This window comes from Equus przewalskii, chromosome 5, assembly GCF_037783145.1.
Source record: "Equus przewalskii isolate Varuska chromosome 5, EquPr2, whole genome shotgun sequence".
In the NCBI taxonomy this organism is placed as follows: Eukaryota; Metazoa; Chordata; class Mammalia; order Perissodactyla; family Equidae; genus Equus; species Equus przewalskii.
This window is the reverse complement of record NC_091835.1, coordinates 1,817,594-1,840,083: the sequence shown is the minus strand read 5'-3', so window position 1 is coordinate 1,840,083 and position 22,490 is coordinate 1,817,594. Positions and strand designations below refer to the sequence as shown.

General features: G+C 36.0%; 1 long non-coding RNA gene across 1 annotated transcript in view; it reads right to left on the bottom strand.

Moving 5' to 3' along the window:
- Positions 1-22,490, bottom strand: part of LOC139083448 (uncharacterized) — an 81,979-nt gene that overhangs the window by 25,266 nt on the left and 34,223 nt on the right. The window contains exon 3 of the long non-coding RNA XR_011540156.1: positions 10,758-10,981. This is a non-coding gene — a long non-coding RNA (uncharacterized lncRNA). The remainder of the gene's footprint in view (positions 1-10,757; positions 10,982-22,490) is intronic.

The following is a 22,490-nucleotide window of genomic DNA, read 5'->3' as shown; positions in this document are numbered from 1 at the left end:
GCTGGAAAATGTAAGGAAATTAATTCTTCTCTAGAGACACCATAAAGAATGCAGCCATTTTGACACCTTGATTTTGGTCCAGTCAGACCGATTTTGGACTTCTGACCTCCAGAACTGTGAGAGAATAATTACATGTTGTTCCAAGGCACTACGTTTGTGGTAATTTGTTACATCAGCAATAGGAAGCTGATGTAGGTAGAGATACAAAGCAGAGGGGAAGATCGAGAGATATTTAAGTGGCAGGAATGAGAACATGCAGTGTTCAATTTAACATGTGAGAGGAAAGTAGGCTAATGAGTTATTTTTGCAAAACAGGGTTTTTCAGTGTTTTATCAATTACAACTGGAGTTTTCATACTAATGTGACCTATAATAATAAATTCAAATAGTGTATTTGACACAAAATCACGGTGAGTAATATTAAAGACACTAAAAACAGAGATGGGTAAATCTTATATAAATGGCTAATAACTTATTTCTCTGGATATTTTAATGTCAATACTTCTCCATTAGATTGATGATGGATTCACATAGTTCAGATGTTGATATCTGCCAATTGCCTCTAAAAGTAGGTACAATTAAGTGTTGAATTTCAGGGGGCATTATATAAATAAAAGCTACTAGAAAGTTGTAAGACTTTACATATTCTAGAAAAGCCCTGTGGCTCTCAGTAATGATGGACATTATTTAGACACAAAGAGAAAATAAAACATCTTGGGAAACATAGTGAGATTTCATTTTTAAGTTGGAAAGAAACTAAATACGAACATGTAGTTCAGAAAACAATGATTAACATTACTTTGGAATTCAATAAATATGACTGACAGCTGTTCAACACCAATATATTCATCAGATCAAAGGTCATCTAATTCTTAAGTCTTTCACATCCACCCATTTTCTTTCTTCTTCCAGAATTATTCTTTCTCTTTGTGGTTCAAAGACATGTCAACTCTATTATATTTTGTTTCATATTCTTCATTAGATTACAACTATTTCTACATTTGTCTTTATTTTTCATAATTTTTTAAACCACTTGAAGACAGGAAATGTGTCCAGTTTATCTTTTGTATTTATCACAGCATTTAACACAATGCCTTATATAAAGAACCTAGTGAGTGATGGAAAAGGTAGATTGAATAACAGAATACCTCGTTCAGGGAGTCAATCCCAGCCTCGCTAATTATTTGATGTAAACTTGGGGAAAGTCATGTCACATCCTGAAGCCTTAGTTTTCTATTTGAAAACTTCATGATTCAAAACATAAAGTATTGGGATTAAAGCAAGCAAGTGTATTTGGATGTAGTGAGACCTATTATAAATGTACTTAAGGTATCATAGGTAGTCACTACTCAGCTAATTAAAGTTGTTGATGGGCTAAGTTGGGCACACAATTGAATTGCTGAAGGGATTTCTGCAGTTTATGAGAAGAAAGGAAAAGAAAAAGAGAAAGAAGAGATGAGAGAGCAGACGAACATTTGGGGGGTAAGTGCGGTATGGAAAGGAAAATTAAGTTTCTCATCTATGTTGTGCTGTCTAAATCTCCTCTCTGTCTTCCCATGTAGTTTTCAGTTAAATATTATTTTTGTCTTAACGCCTTGTGGACTTGAATCTATTTTTAGAGTACCTCAAAGCTCTGAGCATGGTCAAGAGGTGGGCACTGGGCAGGAGTAAAGGGCAGTGTGGGAAACTACTGTTCACAGTTTAAAGACAATAAGCATTTGAAAGAATTGTCTGCTGATTATTCTTGCACTTTGTAAGAACAAAATTTTATATCACTCTCCATTTTACTTTTGATGCTAGTTAAGACACAGGACTGCTGAGCATTATTTGAGGTAAACTGGAAATATAAGTGTCATTTTTATTGCCACTCAGTTCTCATGGTGTTTTGTCTCACATGGATTTTGTACCGAGTGTTGGCAGTGAGGCTAATAGCGATGCTGCTCCCATTTGTAGCCTGTATTTGATTGACTGAGAGTGAAACTGAAAAATAAGATGTTATACTCAGTAAGAGAGAGAGAATACAAATTACTATGTTGGAGAAGTCAAACAAAGAAGAGTTTTTCCCTTCCTAGGCGAGCCCCACAAAATTTCTTGCATATGTGCTGTCCTTCTACGGTTGCAGTAGAGATGAGAAAATGTCCCTGTGAGTTTTCTCTTGTATTGTTTTTGAAATCACTTGTGTCTCCAGAGTTTCCTATAGTGGTGAGACATAAATATCTGACCCCAAAGCTGTGACATGTGAAGAGAGAGAGGGAGGCACAGATATTATGATCTGGATTCCTCTTACACAACTGTATTGACACAACGTGGATGCCAACTGTCTTCCTGTTAAACACAATTCCCATTTTATGTTGAGGTAAACTGGGCAATCTTTTACAACATGAATATTCATATGTAACCACAACCCAGATCAAGAGAAAGACATTAACAGCACTCCAGAAAACTAGCCATGGCCCCTCTCAGGCATTACTCCCCCTTCTCAAAGGTAACCACTACTCAGACTTCTATCACCACAGACTTCTATCACCACAAAAACTGGCTTTGTATGAAGGAGCTCACAACTACGAACTCTGGTCTGGTGTTGGCATATTGCATCAGTGAGCATTATCCATGTTTTACAAGTACCAGTAAGCCATTCATTTTTATTATATATTGTCACCTGTTGTATAAAAATATCATAGGTTATGTATTCATTTTACTCTTAATGGACATTTGGTTTGCTTATAATTTTGGAATACTTGGAATAATGGTGCTATGAACATTATTTCGTGTTTTGGTGAACGTATGTATGTATTTTCTATTGAGAATATATACCTAGGAGTGGAATTAATGGTTCATAGGATACGTATCTGATCAAACATGCCTAGATACTGTCAATCAAATGGTTGCACCAGGGCCAGGACGAGAGCAGATGAGTAAGATACTTACGGCATGAAATTGAAGGAGGCTTTCCCACCCAGGGTTGACCCTATGCTTGCATGACCTTGAGAAGGCACTCGTTCTCAGGAACATGCAAGTGAGGCTCAGCCCTGAGAGTGCTCTAGGTGCCACACTTACCTCAACTCTAGTCCTGGCCCTGGGTTGCAAAATTTATAATCCTATAAGAAATTTATGAAAATTCCAATTGCTGTTTTCTACTTCACTTATTTCCATTCTTTTCTATTTTGCTTTCTGTCTCCTATTTTTGGAAGATTTAATTTCCTATTCTTCTCCTAATTTTTTGGGACAACTAATTTTAATTATGATTTTAGTGTTTTTTTTTATATATATTTAAGGTTATACATTTCTTTAAACTTTGGCTTTACTTATATCTCATAATTTAACATATTTTCTATTTTCCATGGTCAATTCTCATTTAGTTAATGGGTTATTTACAGATGCATTAATACATTTGCAAACCTTAGGGAGTTTTCTAGTTATTTTGTTAATTACTTCTAGTATAATTTCTCTGTGGTCAAAGAACAAAATTTTGTGATTTTAATTTTTTGATATTTGTCAAGAATTGGAAGATCCAGCATATGGTAAATTTTGGCCAATGTCCCCCCCAAAATATTGTATACTCTGCATTATTGGGGTGTGACATTCTATATTTATTAGTTAGGTTAAGGTAGTCATATTTTTCAGATCTTCTTTATGCTTACTGATATTTATCTAATCATTCTTTCACATGTTACTGAGACATATATAAAAATCTACTGTAATGGTGGATGTATCTATTTCAGTCTTAGTTATGAGTATTTTTGCTTTATATATTTTAAAGCTAGGTTGTTAGTTGTACATCAATTTAGAATTGTTACATGTTTCTATAGAATTGCCTTGTATAACTTTGCAAAATTCACCTCTATCATTAATATGCTTCTTGCTTTTAACGATACTTATCTGTAAGTAGAATAGCTTCCCTGGCAAATCTTTTTTATTCTTTTACTTTTAGCCTTTTAGTTTACTTGTTTCAAATTCTATCTTGAAAAAGCCTTATAGTTGCATCTTGTTTTATTATCTAGTGTTTTAATTTGGATCCTTAGTCCATTTAATGTAATTGCTGACTTATTTAAGTCTAACTCTAAAATCTTATTTTTCTGTTTGTTGAACATTTGTTTCTTTATTCCTTCTTTTTGCTTTCTTTTGAATTGATCAAAAGTATTGTTTTATTATTATTCATATTCTCCTCATTAGCTTTTTAGTTAAAATTTTTTAATTGTCTTTTAGTGTTTTTCTTAGAAATTACAGTATGTGTCCTTTACCTATTATAATCTCCTTGAAATTAGTACTTTTACCATTTCCTGAGTGGTGTAAAAATTTACAATAGCTTAACTCATTCAACCCCTCTTCTCATATTTTTATGACCATGTACGTTACAAATCCCACAAGTTGTTGTTTTAACCAGTCATCAGTTATTTATATTCAACTGCCATATTTATCATTTCTAATGCTCTTATTCCTTCTTGAAGTTCTGTGCTCCCATCTGGAGTCATTTTCCTGCAACCTTTACCATTTTTGAAAGGACAGATCTTTTGCTGACAAATTCTCTGTTTTTGTTTTCTCTGAAAACATCTTTACTTCCTCTTCATTTTTGAAAGATATTTTATTGGCTATAGAATTATTCCTCTTTCTTTTGTAAGGAACTCTCTCAGTCTCATTGTGACTTTTGAAGACATTTATCACAATCTCTTCATTCATCTCAAATTAAAATCAAATAAACAAAAATAAAGGCAACTTCTCCTTTTAGCCCCCTAACTAAAATCACTCTTGAAGTAAGAGACTAAAAAAGACCTGGATATCTTTGATGGAGCAGGATCAGGAAATAAAAGAGAAAAGAACAAATCTGTTATCTCAAAAGATGACAATATCACATGTTTATGATCGTGGATATGTGAAGTAAGGAAGTATCAGATAAAATAGCCTGAAAATTTGCCTGTGAATTAAGAGGAAAGTTATCTGCTTGAGAATGAGGAGAATGGTTGTGGAATAGGAAGTATAAAGTTATTTGTTTTGTTTAGAAATGGCGAATATGAGAAATTGAAGAAAGAACAGAACCAGGGACTTGAAAATGAATTGCTGAGCTCTGCTGAAAACCCATCTAGAGACCAAACAGTTGGCACTAATTCATACAATTGCTTTATTTTCTCTGAGTGTTCAGCAGTCTGAGAACAGCAAATAATAAGATGGATGGTGGTATAGATATAAGACTGATGATCTGAAAATTTTTATGATTGTGAGTTGAAGGAATGAGAGTGTTAGGAAACTAGCAAAAAAGTTGTTGGAACGAACTACCAAGGTGCTAAACAAGGAGAGAAAATAAAATACGACTATGGAGGGGTGATGGACTGTGAGTAAGTGGAGGGAAAGAGAATCCATAGTTCTTTATGAATGAAAAGAACAGGAGTGAGAGACCAAAAAGGGCAGATTTGGTAGGTTGATGAAATTTTGGATGATAAAATTTCATGCAAGAGTTTGAGTGTTGAGGTCCATAATATTGTTTTGGTGGTTATTTTGAGAGAGTGGAATTGAGGTAGGGATGTTATTAAAATCAAGTAACTTTGAGGCTGTTTCTTGGAAATATTATCTACATGTATAAATTACCCAATTGACAATGGTTGATTTTACTGTGGGTATACTGAGAGCTAAGTTTCAAAGTCCACAGTGACTGAATACCAGTAGTCAAGATTACAGAGGATGACGTCAATAAAGAGGGCCAAATGATGGTAGACTCAGTTATCATGAACCTTAAAGAAAGAGTGGTTTTTGCTTTATAATAACAAAATATTTGGGAGCTAGGAAATTACTAATATTAACTCAAGGTCATCATGTTCCCTGAACTTGGAAGTATACAAAGTTTTCGCTTAGCTGGGATACAAGGGAAGAGATATTTTCAGGGGGAGATTTGGTTTCAAACCAATAACTAGGTAGCAGGATTTTTCTATGAAGAGATTAGGGATACAGAGGAGTATGGTAAAAGCATGAGGGTTCCAAGAGCCACTGTTAAAAAGAAGAAGCCAACTGTGAGAGGGGAACTGGACTGCAAAGGATCATTTTGTAATGTGATACTAAGTGAGAGGGTGATTAACTGAAGGGCCTTGAATTTGGATTCGTGGCTAACCATGAGAGGGAAGAGAGGCATAATTGAAATAATTATCCTCAAAGTTATTGCTTTGATAAGAATAGTAGGCAGCAATATTTGTTGAGTATTCAAATGGATTGGCATGGGGCATTTACGTATCAAGAGAATTCTCCCTGGATACCCAGGAAGGAAGAACTATATCAACAATTTAATCCAGAACTATTCCTTATTGTCAGGCTCTTCAACAGAACACGCTCTAAGATCTTTGGGAAGAATATAGATTTGATCCTCAGAAGCTCATGCTGTAATTGAGTTTAAAGCTTATTCATTTTAATTAGTCTTTTACTGGATTCACTTGGAGTATGTTGGTGGAAGGTGGGAAATATCCTTTGAGTCTGTTATTCCACTAGCAACGTGGAGTATATGTAATCAGATGTCCACATCAAGTCACCTCTTAATGAAATCACAGTCATTCGAGGTTACTGGAAGGCCTAAGAGGTCAGTGCAAATGTTGCAGAGCTTGTAAATATTCACTCAAGACATACTGGAAGGAGAGAAGCTTAGGAAATTTTCTCCACCCTGCACAAAGTGTCTATCACCCTGCATTTGTCATATCCAGTATGTAATTTCCTAGGGAAAAAAAGAATGAAATGTATTGCATCATTTTACTTTTTCATAATGTGGCCTGATATGTTAAAATTTGGAGGCAAAGCCAAAAGTCTTTTCCTCCCAACCTCTTATATTAGCATGTCCATCTAATCAAATTTCCCCAAAGCCCTAATAGGACAACAAGCACACACAGAATTTTTTCCCACTGTGACTTTGTCATCAAACCCAGAATTAACTTAGATCAGCAAAGAACACAATGACTTAAACAAAAATGTATCCTCGCTAATTTTTGAATCATCAGAGTTCCTCCAAAATTCAGGCATGTAATATAGTACTAAGGCATTTTATTAGAAGGTTTGAACGAAAATAGGCAACCTTGGTCGTCTACTACTTAAGATTCATTGCTCTCACCACAATGGCCTTGTTTGTTTTTGGTCAGGGAACCACGCCCCCGTCTGTCGGGTGTCACACTGTCGGGGCTGCGTGTTGCTGTGATGCTGAAAGCTCTACCATCGGGATTTCAAATTCCAGCAGGGTCACCCATAGTGGACATGTTTCAGCAGAGCTTCCAGCCTAAGACTAGGAAAAAGGACCTGGCCACCTACTTCTGAAAGCATTGCCCATGAAAACCCTATGAATAGCATCAGAGCATTGTGCGAAGGTGAAAGGATGGCAAAAAAAGACCAGGCATGGTTCCACCCTGCTGTACACAGGGCCAGAATCAACTTGACAGCACTAACTTACAACAGTGAGTGAAATAAAAGTAGATTTTAGATATGCACTCTACTCATAAATATAAAGCCCATATCTGATACTATATTAAAAATCAAGAAAGAACAAATCTTTGAAGACTATTTTTGGACTATTACTGAAGTCCTGGCAGATTAAGAAAATCATATTTTTCTTTACACATTGCTTACACATTTTCGTCATCTGCAGCTTTAATTATTTGCCCTACTCTTTTAGAACAATGAAACTATTTATTATTTTAGATTATTTTTTAAAGTAAGAAAGATTATTTTTAAATATTATGAGGAAAAATGCAATGACAATCAGATTAACAATGGTATTTGAGCAAGGAGCAGTGATGAAATCGACCATAGGTTTTTTAACCCATGTCTTGTGTGAAACATTTATATCTGATTTAAAAGGGAGAAATTCATTTAAAAGGGAGAAAAACATAAAATCTATTTGTTTAAGTAAAACAAATAACCCTCCCTTCTTTCTTCTGTTGACAAAACTAAGATTCGTATATATCTCAAAGCCTTTCTTAGAATTCAAAGTAAAGGACAGAGAGGAGTCACATGCATTATGCCCAAGAAACAGTCTGATCACTAAGAGAGAAACAAAACAGGTTAGGAAGAAGAAGAGACTCCAATAAAATGGAACATCAGAAAGAGGTCATGAGTTTTGACTAAATTAATTTTTAGTTAAGTGAAATCCTATGGCCTTGCAAAGAATTTCCAATAATTATTGGGAAATACTACCGGCATATGGAAATTCCTGTTTGGGTATTATAACTATACCTATGAAGATATATTATAAAGAATAAAAAGCATCATTTCTTGTTCAGAGACTTTTCTTTTTCAGTACATATTTAGATAAGAGTGGGAATAACAAAATTAAAGGAGTGAAATAAATTAAAAATAGCAACTGGTACAGAGTAAAGCAAGTGGCTTTAAATGGAATATATATGAACTGAAGCTTAACCTTGCAATGGCTTTAAGAAATCATTTCCTTTCTATTAAATTGCATTTCTAGATTATTGACTATTTCTCTGCTAATACATAAATAGTTTTCTCACTTTCTTTTTTTTTGTATTACCTCACAATACAGACCAATGGAAAAGGAAGAATGCCTCATGCTACCTATGAACTGAGAAAATAAAATAAGGCATGGTATTGAGGAAGTGGACAGGAAAGGTGCCACAGTCTCTAATTCTAATTTGTAACACTCTGTTTCATCTTTTTGAGCCAGATTTACTTATAAAAGTGTGAGAACAATGCTGCCCTGACAAGGTCAAACAGGATAATATAGACAAATCCTCTTACTGGATGTCTGCCTGGCATAGAGCTAACTCTTAACACTGAACTTTGCCCTTTCTATGCCCTAATCCCTACTTTCCCTTAGGAAAGTAGGACAGAAGAGAGAGGTCTCTTCTCCAAAGACCTGGAGAGCATCACTTGAAGACCATCCCTAGATTCACTGATGTGAGAAAGAGACAGAAGACAGCATTAGCCAGGAGGCAGATTATTCAGGGCACAGGACAAATCAGTTTGTGAGTCACCATGAAGGGTCCAACCAAGGACAAAAAGAGAACTTGCTGAAGGACCAGCATAAGTAGACAGGGATATGGGAATACCATTCCTGATAAAAGGGGCCAGGCGTAGAGAATCCAAGCCCAAGTGGACATTCCTTTATGGCAACAAGAGCGGATCTTGCCAGGTTTGAGGCAGATCCTTAAAGAAGATAAATCATGCCCAACTAAATACCATGGTGCCTGTAGTCTAGGATGAGAATAGACTCTTAGAAGACTCTAGCTGTGGTAAAGGGTCACTCAGTGCTGTAACCAGTGGACAACGATGTGACTTCCTTCTAGCAATCCATGACCCATGAAATTCTGTTTCTGGTCACATCTCATGGGAGATCACAATGCTTCTAGATTCCAGCTTTGGGCATTTCAAGCAGTTCACTTTCAACAATGTTCAAATACCATTAAAAATCTTTTTATTTTTTTTAAGACTGTGGAAATTTTCAGTAAAATGGAAACAAATTGCTATAAGTAAACCATTTGTCACAGTCTGATTACTTTGCGGCCACTGTGGGAACACCAATTTGTCATGCTAGATCAAGATAACCACAGCCTGACTAGAGGAAATGGCTTTTTGCCTACTAGTTGTGATTTTTTTTTTTTTAATGTTCACCCAGAGAGACGTGCTCTCCAGAGTCTTAGTGTTCCACTCCAGCTGTGTGACCAAAGAGGAGAGCATTAAGAACAAATTGCACCACCTAAAAGGCATTTAAAGGCAAAAGAATTAACTATGGTTAAATGTAGAACTCAGGGTTGGAGCAAATGTACATTTAGAGTACAATATTTCATTGTATATGTTTAAGTTATTTAAATGAAGAAAAATTAAAGAATTATTACTCAGTTGGAAAAAGAAGAGTGACAAATCATCAGACAACTGTTTTCAGCTACATTAATTTGTTAGCATAAAGTAGGCACTTAAGAGATGCTTGGTGATTTGTTAGTTGCCTCTTCTGAAAGAGACCACCAATTTGTCGTCTTAGTTTTACTGGATTTTAAAGTAGAGAAGGTTTTTAAAATTGCATTGTTTACTCATCTGATGTGAGTCAGTTTAAATATAATTTGGACTCAAAGAGAAGACAATTATCTAACATTTTTCCATTTTCTTTTTCTTACATAGCCACTCGGAATGTAATAATAATGACATTAGATGAGTGGACATGCAACTTGCTGAAATAACTAGCATGGGTCAGAAGCTCATAATCAATTGTGTCCCTAGGATGAGTTTTGAAAACTAAGAATGTTTCCAGCTTCCCCTTTGCAGCTTTAATAACCTTTCCCAGGACAATGGTCACTTTTTCCAAAGAACACTGCTAGTTCACCAATCATGGCATTATTGATCACAGTTGAGCTTAGGATAGTAAATGCACTCATTACTTTATTAATCTCATGAAGGTGAAACTGTCAGCAAAGACAGTCAAGTCTTTTTGTAATATGCCATTTGTCAAGTGATATTTCGATATAAATATCCAATTGGGATATCTCTACTGCATTTATATGTTGGAGGCATTTTTCTTAGTCACAACCTGAATGAGTGGTCCAAAAAGTAAATATAAATATTTTTAATCAGTTTATTTTCACTCAGAGTTTCTTCATAAGGTTTTCCTTACATTTTAACACAGGCTTTTTTGACATAAGGTGCTACTTTCAAATTGTTTGATATTGCACTATTAAATAAACAGATATTATCATATGCTGAGCAAACATGCATTCATTCCATCAAACCTTTCTGAGAATCATTGCAGGAGTTAATTTTGAAACCCAAATATCCTCTAAGCCTTACCAGTTTATTCACGTCTTGGTGTTGGGTCTTGGGACTCCATAGGCGTTCAATGGATGGAGATTGGTAATGGAAGAAGGGGGACAAATTGCTTCACATAAATGTGTTATTAGCTTTGCAAACCCTCTTCTCTGGAATCCACTGTATCATTCTACATATCATAGAATATCGTCCTTTGTAGAAACATTATTTATGATCAGATGTTCTTTGTTATCATGATTAGTAGCCTAAAAAAAGATAGATGATTTGATGCAATTTACATAGTTGTTTACTTTCAATAACTCTCTAACATCTATCTATGGAATATTTATCTATAAATCTATTGCTCTATCACTCTATCAACTCTGTTTTTAATTGCAAATATTTTTAAGAATATTATTTGCATATTGGGGATATAAGAGAACTTCACTCACAGAGGTTTTTTTGAAGACTTTCTTTTTTCTTTCTTTTTAAAAAAGCAGTTTTAGGTTCAAAAAAATTTGAGGGAGGATACAGAGATTTTCCATGTACCCCCTCCCACTATATGCATAGCTTCTCTCATTATCAATGTCACTCAACACAATGGTACCTTTGTTCCAAGGATGAACTTGCATTGACACATCATAACCACTCTAAGTTCATAGTTCATATTATGGTCTATTCTTGGTGTTGTATATTCTATGCATTTGGAAAAACGTATAGTGACATATATCCATCATTATAATGTGACACAATGTATTTTCATTGCTCTAAAAACCCTCTGTCCTCTGTCTATTCATCCTTACCCCAAAACCCCTGACAACCACTGATCTTGTCTCCATAGTTTTACCTTTTCCAGAATGTCACATAGTTGAAGTCATACAGTATGTAGCCTTTGCAGACTGGCTTCTTTCACTTTGTAATATGCATTTAAGTTTAATCCATGTTGTTTTTTTTTTTTAAGATTTTATTTTTCCTTTTTCTCCCCAAAGCCCCCCAGTATATAGTTGTATATTTTTTTTGGATGTGGCTCCTTCTAGTTGTGGCATGCGTGATGCAGCTCCAGCATGGCCTGTTGAGCAGTGCCACGTCCGTGCCCAGGATCCAAACCAGTGAAACCCTGGGCCGCTGAAGCAGAGTGCGCGAACCCAACCACTTGGCCATGGGACCGGCCCCCTACTCCATGTTTTTTAATGGCTTACTAGCTCTTTTTTTTTAAATACTGAATAATATTCCATTCTCTGGATGTACCACAGTTTGTGCACTCAACGACTGAAGGGCATCTTGGTTGCTTCCAAGTTTTGGCAATTATGATTACAGATTTTAGTACATCCATGTGCAGGTTTTTATGTGGATAAGTTTTCAACTCCTTTGGGTAAATATCAAGGCGTTCAATTGTTGGATAGTATGGTAAGACTATGTTTAGTTTTGTAAGAAACCATCAGTTTTCCAAAGTGGCTGTCCCATTTTGCATTTCTGCCAGCAATGTGTGAGAGTTCCTATTGCTCTGCATCCTCACCAGCTTTTGGTGTTGTCAGTGTTCTAGATTTTGGCCATTCGAATAGGTAGATATTGTTTTGATTTGCATTTTTCTGATGATATAGTGGAGCATCTTTTCATATGCTTGTTTGCCCTTTGTATATCTTCTATAGTGAAGTGTCTGTTAAGGTCTTTGATTCATTTTTTAAATTGGGTTGTTTGTTTTCTTATTATTAAGTTTGAAGAGTTCTTTGTATATTTTGGATAATAGTCCTTTATCTAAGGTGTGTTTTGCAAATATTTGCCCCCAGTCTGTAGTTTGTCTTCTATTCTTTTCACATTGTCTTTTACAGACAGAAGATTTGAATTTTAATGAAGTCCAGCTTACCGATTATTTCTTTCATGGATTATGTCTTGGAGTTACATCTAAAAAGTATCACCATATCCAAGGTCATCTAGTTTTTCTCCTGTGTTATCTTCTAAGTGTTTAAACTTTGTATTTTATATTTAGATCTGCCATCTATTTTGAGTCAATTTTTGTGAAGAGTGTAATTTCTGTGTCTAGATTTATTTTTTTGCATGTAGATGTCTAGTTGTTCCGGGACTGTTTGTTGAAAAGACTATTGCTCCATTGTATTGCCTTTGTTCCTTTGTCAAAGATCAGTTGACTGCATTTATAGGGATTTATTTCTGGGCTCTCTATTTTGTTCCAGTGATCTTTTTGTTTATTCTTTCACCAATACCACACTGTCTTGATTACTGTAGCTTTATATAGTAATTCTCGAAGTTGAGTAGCATCGGTCTTCTGACTTTGTTCTTCTCCTTTAATGTTATGTTGGCTATTCTAGATCTTTTGTTTCTCCATATAAACATTAGAATCAGTTTGTCGATGTCTGCAAAATATCTTGCTGGAATTTTGATTGGGATTGCATTGAATCCATAGACAAAGTTGGGAAGAACTACATCCTGATGATATTGTTTGCTTCTATCTATGAACATAGAGTGTCTCTCTATTTAATTAGTGCTTTTTCATTCATCAGATTTTTACAGTTTTCCTCATGTAGATCTTATATATATTTTATTAGATTTATACCTAAGTATTTCATTTTGGGGGATGCTAATGGCATTGTGTTTTTAAATTCAAATACCACTTGTTCATTGTTGATATGTAGAAAAGTGGTTGACTTTTGTATACTAACTTTGTATCCTGTAACTTTGCTGTAATTGCTTATTAGTTCCAGGAGTGTTTTGGTTGATTCTTTTGGATTTTCTACATAGACAATCATGTCATTGGCCAAGAAAAACAGTTTTATATCTTTCATCCCAATCTGTAGACCTTCTATTTTCTTTTCTTGTCTTATGGTATTAGCAAAGACTCAGTAAGATGTTAAAAAGGTGTGGTAAGAGGGCATATTCTTGCCTTGTCCCTGATCCTATTGTTAGAGCGTCTAGTTTCTCACCATTAAGTATGGTGTTAGCTGTAGGTTTTTAGTAGGTAGTCGTTATTAAGTTGAAAACCTCATAAGGTTGTTGAAAGTATTGAAAAGGTAATGAATATAGATTGCTTAGAACTGTGCTTAGTATGTAATGTCTTCAATAAATGTTAGACATGAAGATGATGATGTAGTAACTGAAACTGTAATAGATAGTTTAGATGTGAATTCATGCAATTTATTAAACCTTCAATAAAGGACTTTCACATATCAGCAGAAATAGATTTCAGATTTATTCTTGCACTTGGTCCTTCCAGTAATAAATCAGTGATCAGTAGCTTTTCAGAGGTTTTTGTAAATTCTACAGAAGATCTTGGGTGTATTCTCTCTGTATACAACACATCCTCCAGCAAATGTGTTAGAAATGCTTACTGTCAACTCTTTTTTCCTTAATAGGGAATTGTCAAGGAGACTAAATCTGCCTGTCTTCTGAGAACTTCTAAAAAATACTTTACTTGCTAATACTCACTGATCTGTGGAGCCTTATATATCTGGAATAGTGGCTTTGGAGATTAGCAAGAGTTCTAGGTATAAATTTTAGAGGCAGCCCTTCCATATCATCCTCGTTCAATAGGACCTGACTAGTGTTCGGGGGCTTTTTAGGCAAATACTTTAAGCGCAACCTTTTCTTCCTCCCCCACCCTCAATGAACAAAAATGAAACCAAAAAATCTGTCTCCTAGGGACACACCACAGAAGGAAACCAAAGTCAACTCTTCACTGCTTTAGGCACTGGGGGATGCACCAGAGCCCTTGTTAACAGATACTTGACTTTTAGTAGCGAAGGAAGGAAATATATGGAAATTGCTGCCAGCCAGAATACATGGAATAATAATAATAACTACTACTGGGATATAAATAGCTTTAGAAAATAGTTTTGGAGAACCGTCATAATGATTCACTTAGAATGCTGTTGGTGTTTTAAAGTACACCTGTGAATTTTTAGTTTAACATTAGGAAAAACAAACAACTCCAAATTCTTTGATGTCTTCCTCAGTCAGAATTCTAGGCAGGAAACGGACACCTCCTCAGAATGGCATTTTCTCTAATCTTATGTTACTTAAAATATTTTCAGCTTTCTTAAATATCCTATCCTAACATTTTTAATTTTTTAGCAATTTAGAAAATTGGCATTTCTCAATAGAATAGCAAGTTATTGGTAATGCCATCTGGATAAAGCACCTAAATTAAAGCAAAGCATAAAAAAATTAAATTGAGCTATTTTTATAAAATAATATTATTTCAATCCTTTGAAAATTAAATTATGCCTTATTTTCCTTGATGGAGAAAACATATGGAATCCCCAAAATTGATGAAGGTACTAAATGGATGGGAATGTCCAAGGAAAAAAGACATATCGAAAATATATAAGAAATTCTCACTGTATATTTCTACCTGATATTAGCCATTCCCCAGAAAAACATTTCTGTGATAGATTTTCAGTCTCCCAAAATTATTGATATTTATTCAATGTTTGAAAGTATTTCTTAACACGAAATATCAACTTAAAAAAACTTTCTGTTAAAAGTCAGGTGGAAAGTTAAGAACAAGAAGTTAATGGTGAGATAAGTGTAATTAGAATTATATAATAATGTAAAAGAGATGAATTACACCCTATACAACATATGCTGGCCTTTCTTGATGTGAAATACACCAACTAAAAAGGTCTGTTCTCTTCCTTTTAAGAACAGATCTATTCCCTCACAGGGATGATGCGTTTTGACTATCAAGTGTGGTTAAGTTTTGCTTAACAAGGGTAGTTTAAGTACTATGTTTACAATGCCAGTGATTGGAGCCGGCCCGGTGGCCTAGTGGTTAAGTTCAGCACACTCCACTTAGGTGGCTCGGGTTTGCAGATTTGGATCCCAGGCGTGGACATACAGCACTTGTCAGCCGTGCTGTGGCAGTGACCCAAATATAAAGTAGAGGAAGATTGGCACAGATGTCAGCTCAGGGCTAATCTTCCTCAGCAAAAAATAAATAAACAAATAAAAACAAATGCCAGGAATACAAAGTTTACTATAAGAAGATTTTTAATTGGTGCTATTTTGATGCATCCTGTGTGCAATCATTTTTTTAAAACCAACTTTAAAGACATAAAATCATCTAAACACTAGTTTAATGTCTACTTTACTGAGAATGAAGAAAATAGTTATAAGTGAGAAATTAGATAGCTACTTTTGTCTTTTATGATGCCAAATTTGGGATGAATTTCTCAGACATTTTACTTTTCCTAAAATTCTCAGTTATATCCAAGGCCTGAAAAGAACTTGGCTATATCTGAGACCATAAGAAACATTTCCCATTTTTGAACACTGCACAAGACTAGCAAAGATGATGAAGCGTTCTGAAATAGCTTTTGACTTATTGTCTACCACATTTGATTCTGCACAGTATTGATCAGTATACTTGCTGGGTTAGCAACAAAACTTAGCATCATTATTCAGCGCTATTTAAATGTAGCTGAAGGAGCTCATTTTATTTCTTTTCCTGTTTTCTCTTTTCTCCCCTGATGAATGGCACTGGACCACATTTAAATTAGACAGGACAGCAGGTGGGATGTTGGGGTACATCCATTTGCATTTTTGAACTACATCTGTTGGATTACAGGTGGCTCATGGAAAGAAAATGAACAGTGTGATTCTTTCACTCTTCCTGTTGAAAGTTTTCAGAATATAACTGTAAAAATTTCTCTTTCTACTTACAGGGTTTTGTCTCACTACCAGACTCCTGATGATGATTTGATAGAGTCAGCTTCTGAATGCCCTTGGTTCACGATAAGATCTTCTCTATTCATCTGAAGTCTGATTGCCAACCATGCTAACATTGTTAGTAATAAGCTCATTCAAGTCTTTCCTGTAAAATGCTATCTTCTGTAATATACTTAATTAACTTAATACTACCACTACTCTCTATTCCTTACAAAACCAAAAATCACTGAAATTTAAGAATGTCTCCAACCAAAAGTGATCTCCTGCAAGCTCTTTTGGAAAGACTACTTTAGACTGAACAAGATAAAAAATGTTCCATCTCAAGGTAAGTTATTTTTCACACTTAAAATTGGAAGATGCCTATTGATATTTGGCCTTTAACCCAAATCAATAATCACATTTTTTGTAATTTGCATTTGGTCTGTAAATTCCATTCTTAGAATTTTGCATTTGTATCAGAACACCTCTTGCACCCTGCCTCACATCCCCTTAGTCCGCCTTTCACTCGTGCCACTGCTGTGGCAACCTGCTTGGTGTAGATGTAACTAGAGGGCTCTTCATTTCAATTGTGCCAAGATTCTGCAGCTTTCCATCTAGATCTTTTCTAGTGCATGAGACTCTTGCAGGAACCCACTCAGAGCTTATTCATGCACCACCTGGGTGTGGGATGGAGTTAACAACCCTTCACTCATGAGTGAGCAGCCCATAGGTGGGTCTCGTCTGTGGACAATCCTGTAATGCACCTGGGAGGTCTTGGCAGGATTGAACTGATGAGTAACTTGATAATGTACATTTGTTTTGACTTCCGCCTTCTCTTTACTACTCTCTCCATACCTTCCTTCCCGTTCTTTGAAACTACTTCCTAAATAAACCATCATTTGAAAGCTATTGTCTCTGATTCTGCTTTTGTGGAGAACTGAAACTAACAAAGCATCCTAATTTCATTTTAGAAGATACAAGGCTTAAATTGGAAATTATGAGATTGTATTCCTTTCTTCTTGTCACTAAAATATTAACAAAGGGTCATCTAATCAGCATAAAGGAAATTGCTAAGGGAATCTTCTTGGACCTATCAGTTATACTGAGCTTCAAATCGAAGGTTCCTTTTTCAAAGAACTTTAATATCAGATAAGGAAGTTGCTAGATCAAAAGAAATGCCCATCAAAACTTAGACTCCTTACTTTTGAGAGTTTCAGGTGATTTCACAATTCCAATCAACCAAGGGCTTTCAATCCAGAAGCATAGACCAAAGCAAAGGCAACAAAACAACAGCCACTCACTCAAGCACCCATCAGTGGGCACATTGGACCCTCAGCCTCCTCTAGGTGTCATCCACCCCGGCATGTTCCTGAAGTGGCTCAGGAAGAGGCTCAGCTGTAGTTGTCCATATCTGTTAACCTGGACCCTTGGCTTGAATTGATGGGTCCTCCAATCAGGACCATGGGACTTGTTTCCTTCCCCTTAGTGTTAGTTCTATCTCTTGTGGTGGTCAGTGTCATTGGAGCTATGATCACTATGCAAAGTCCCTCTGAGGCCAGGGCTAAACTCTGGACACTTCCCCTTCCACCCATGAAGGTGGAGCTTTCAGACATCCTGGGTAATGCCTGCCTCCCCCCAGCTTTATATGGAGGCTCTACCCAGCAAAGACAGCCAGCTAAGGGCTAAGCTACTGCTCAGAGTCGCACCTGGGCTGCTCTTGTGTACAGGGCTCCTTCCAAGTGGCTTTTCTATGTATTTCTTTTTCAAAGCTAGGCCACTGGAAAAGCTCACCAGGACGTGTCTCCCATGAGAGGAATCTGGCTTTTCTGCCCTCCCAGGTACTAAGGACTTCTGACTACTATTTCTCTCTCAGATTCTAGGAGAAGCTAATGTTTTTCCCCTCGGAAAACAACAAGAGTCTGAATATTTTCCTGACTATGCTTCAGTCCTGCCTGTACACGTCAAGGTCACGGACAGATCAAATGTTTCGCTCTGGAATCCTCATGCCTCAGCTAGCTGCCACATTTAGTAAACAGCCCTGCACATCTTCTTTATTTCGTCTAGCCGTGCTATTTATAAGTGATTAAACAAGCTCATTCATTTTAATTGCTTCACAGTATTTCATTGTACCTACATATCCAAATATCTATACATTCCAATGTGAATAATTGTTGCAAATATAAAATTGAATGAAAAATAAAATGTAAAAGGATACACACGTAGAGATATTATTTATGTAAAATCACGTAAACATCAAGAAGTCAGCCCTATATGCTGTCATGAGTACAAATATACATAATCAAAGTGTAAAATGAAGACATACCTAGAAAGAACAACTACCATCTTCAGGTTATTGGTTACCTACCCCTGGGCATGAAGGGAGCCTATGAGGATAAGGTGAGAGGATGTTCTGAGTGTAACTACAGAATCATAAAGTAAATGAAACCAAAGAACCCAAGAAAGAAATAAGCCTGAAGCAAATATGACCAAATATTGTTAAATCTGACTGTGTAGTACATGTATATTATATATTTTCTAATTAACTTCAGTATATGTTTGAAGAATTTAATATTGAATTGTTTAATAAAATACTCAACTAGAAATAATTAATAAGATATTATTCGCATAATATCACAATTTTTAAAAATTCTGCTTTACTATTGGACAATATTTCAATCTCAGAATTGAAATCCATAGTATTTAAGTACTTAAGTACTATGGCACTTAAGAATCCATAATTCTTAACTATGGATACCTATTAGAAATCTATTGATTGAGATGCATTGTATTGCCTCAAAAGATCTCTTTTCTAATTTTTTAAATCTTCATTTGTGCTTTGGTGGAATGGAAAACCACCTAATAGTATTTTCTATATAAGAATCCTTTATGATCCAGTTTCTCCTTCACCCCAACCTAAATTAATGATTGTAGCTCGCTTAAGCCAGTGATCCCTAACTAGGAGAGACTTTTGTCCCCCCAGAGGACACTTGTAATGTCTTGAGACATCTTTGATTCTCTGAACTGGGGAGATGGGGGCTTTTGGCAGCCAGTGGCCAGAGGCCAGGGATGCTGTGAAACATCCCACAGCTCCCAGCTCCCACACAAAGAACCTTCTGGTCCAAACTGTCAGCGGTGCTGAGGTTGACTGAAGCACTTTTATTTTCCAAATATTTAGGCATTTAATTCTTTTCTTCTTAACTATGTTCAAGCTCTCCATATCTCAAAAAATGATCCCAGTATTCCAACGAGAGTCTGGCCTGCTCCTTTGCAGGAAATTTTTTTTGTCTCATCTCCTCCTTCTTTATTTATCTCCCAATGCTGGCTGCCTTTCCAAAGTCGCTTCAGCAGGTTGTTTACTTGTGCGCATCTGCACACCAGAGTGACCCTGGATTTAAGGCTATTTATCTTCTCTCTGATGTTACTTTTTGTCCACTTTTCACTATCCTATCAGATAATAAGCTCCCCTCATTAACTTTTGCTTTTGAATTTTTTATCAAAGTAATAATATTAAATCTCCATTTCCTTTCTTCTATTTTTCAACATTATCAATCTATTAAAAGAGAAAACAATCTAAATTCTATATTTTAATTGAAAACTTTATTATTTGCATATAGCCTTTCCTTAACATATTGGCCATCTGTACCAACTAACAAATATTGTGTTTTGTTGTAATAATGAAGAAATAAAGAAGTAAATGCTGTTCCCACAGAAGTGTTTGCTATCCATTAGGGTCCTTTAGCTACTTTTATTGATATGCAGAGGACAGCTCCTAAGTGTCTGAAGTAAAGCGTCTGATTCAGCAAGAGGCTTACCCAAAGGATGTTTACTTCCAGAGCATCTTAGGAATAAGCTGAGGATACACAAAATATCCTCACCAAGGAAAGGATCACAGAACCCTACTTGTAAGGAAGTAATTCGTGTGTATGTATGTGGTGTGCACACGTGTGCATGTGTGTGTGCATGTGCAACTTCATTTTCTATTATATGAAAGATAAGTCAATCATTTTTAAAGAACATTTTAGAGAAATTATAACTGTGCATTCAGGGAGGTATCACCAATCTTTTACTCATGACCTTTGATGCAAAAAAGTATATAAGCATCAGATTAGAGCAAAGGCTGAAGGCCGCACATGCCCATGTGAGACAAACACAAGAGGCTTTGCTCTGATCTATCTGGGGACTAGGGAATCCAATGTGGTAAAAAATAATAAAAAACGGAGATGCCTTTGAGCCTTGGCACGTGGCAATGCTTGAAGCAGTAGTGCCAAAAATATATCAGATCTGACTTCTCATGTATTAGGACCTAGCATGCTACAATTCAGTCTACTCTACTAAAGAGGCACTTAAAAATTATTATTATTTTTATACTTTTAACAATGCCTTAGAACTTGAAAACATATAATTTGTACTGAAGACTAAAATTTAGAGTGTGTGTCTGTGTCTGTGTGTGTCAGGTGTAAGCCCTCAAGGCAACACACAGGGGAAGCGGATAGTTTCACAAACATCTTCAGTGCTTTCAAACAATTTTTTAATTGAAACACACACAAAACTGACTATTGTGACCTTGGGTACATTACTTAGGCTCTCTGCACTTCCATTTTCTCCCCATAAAATAAGAATAATAATGGGATTTGCTTCACAAGGTTGTCAGGAAGTTTCACATATATATGGTACTTAACACAATACTCAATATTTAGAAGGCAAGCAACCAATGCTAACCATTATTACTAAAAATGATGCTTAACCATAGAATCTCAATGGAATGATATTTCACAAACTACATCTTAAAATTAATAATTAGGGGCCGACACAGAGGTTAAGTTCTCACGTTCCACTTTGCTGGCCCAGGGTTCACCCATTCAGATCCCCTGTGCAGATCTACGCACCGTTTGTCAAGCCATGCTGTGGCACATGTCCCACATATAAAGTAGAGGAATATGGACACAGATGTTAGCTCAGGGCCAATCTTCCTCAGCAAAAAGAGGAGGATTGGCGGCAGATGTTAGCTCAAGGCTAATCTTCTTCAAAACATAATAATTATTATTATTACAGTACGCTGATGCTTCCTAATTTTGTTTTTTGTAAAATAAAGTAGACTGATAGTGTTCACTAAAACAAAGTCAATTCCACTCATTAGCATTCCAATAAGATTTCCTGAGTGGAGACAAAGCGGTGGAGATAGGACTGGTGCCCTGTAAACCACGGTCTCCCTATCTACTCTGGAGGTTGTGCTCATGGAAGTGCACCATGCCCATGAACTTCAACTGTTGTGCAGGCTGTTGGAGAAAGGTAAACTGAAAGACTCTAATGTGTACTGTTGACAAAATAGGGAGAAAGAGTGAGCAGTGAGAGATGAGACAGTTTGCACAGCCAGTTGAAAAAGACGTTGAAGGCCATGGTAATAAATTTGAATTTTATTCTGTGGGAAATGTGAAACCACTGGTCTTTTAAGCTGTAAAGAACAATTCTGTATCCATCCATTTACTCAACTAACACTGAGTACCATAGAAGCTCAGGCAGTGCCAGCCTGACGGACACGGTCACGGTCATTGTCATCTTGACCAGTGGGGGCCTTGGGAGGATGAGTGCATAGCAGCACTGCACTGGGGTAGGTTAGAGAGCCGAAGCACTTCAGTCAAGAAAGTCTGCTCTGAGGATCATACAATGGAGAAATAGATAAGGTAAATGCAAAGAACCATACTATAATCAATTTCCAAAATACAAGAGTCTGCTCTTCAGAATCCAAGTAAAAGAAGCAAAGAATTTTACCAATCTTCATCTTTTTTTATGCCAACATGAATATATATTTTTCTCTCATGAGGTAACATTTAGCCTCTAGGTGTCATCTAGTTTTTATAGATGACAGAGACATAGTTTTTCTGGCTTCACCACTTACTAGCTAAACAAATTTGACCAAGTTACTTAAACTCTCTGTGCCACTGCTCCCTTTTCTCAAAAATGACAGAAATAATGAAAACCTACTGCATGGGGTTAAATGAAATAATTAATGTAAAATTCCTTGCATGGTCCCTGTCACTTAGTAAGCGATCAGCAAATTTTAGCAATAATTATTACTTTTCTATCTTGCCAACACAAAGACAATTTCAATCCCCCAAA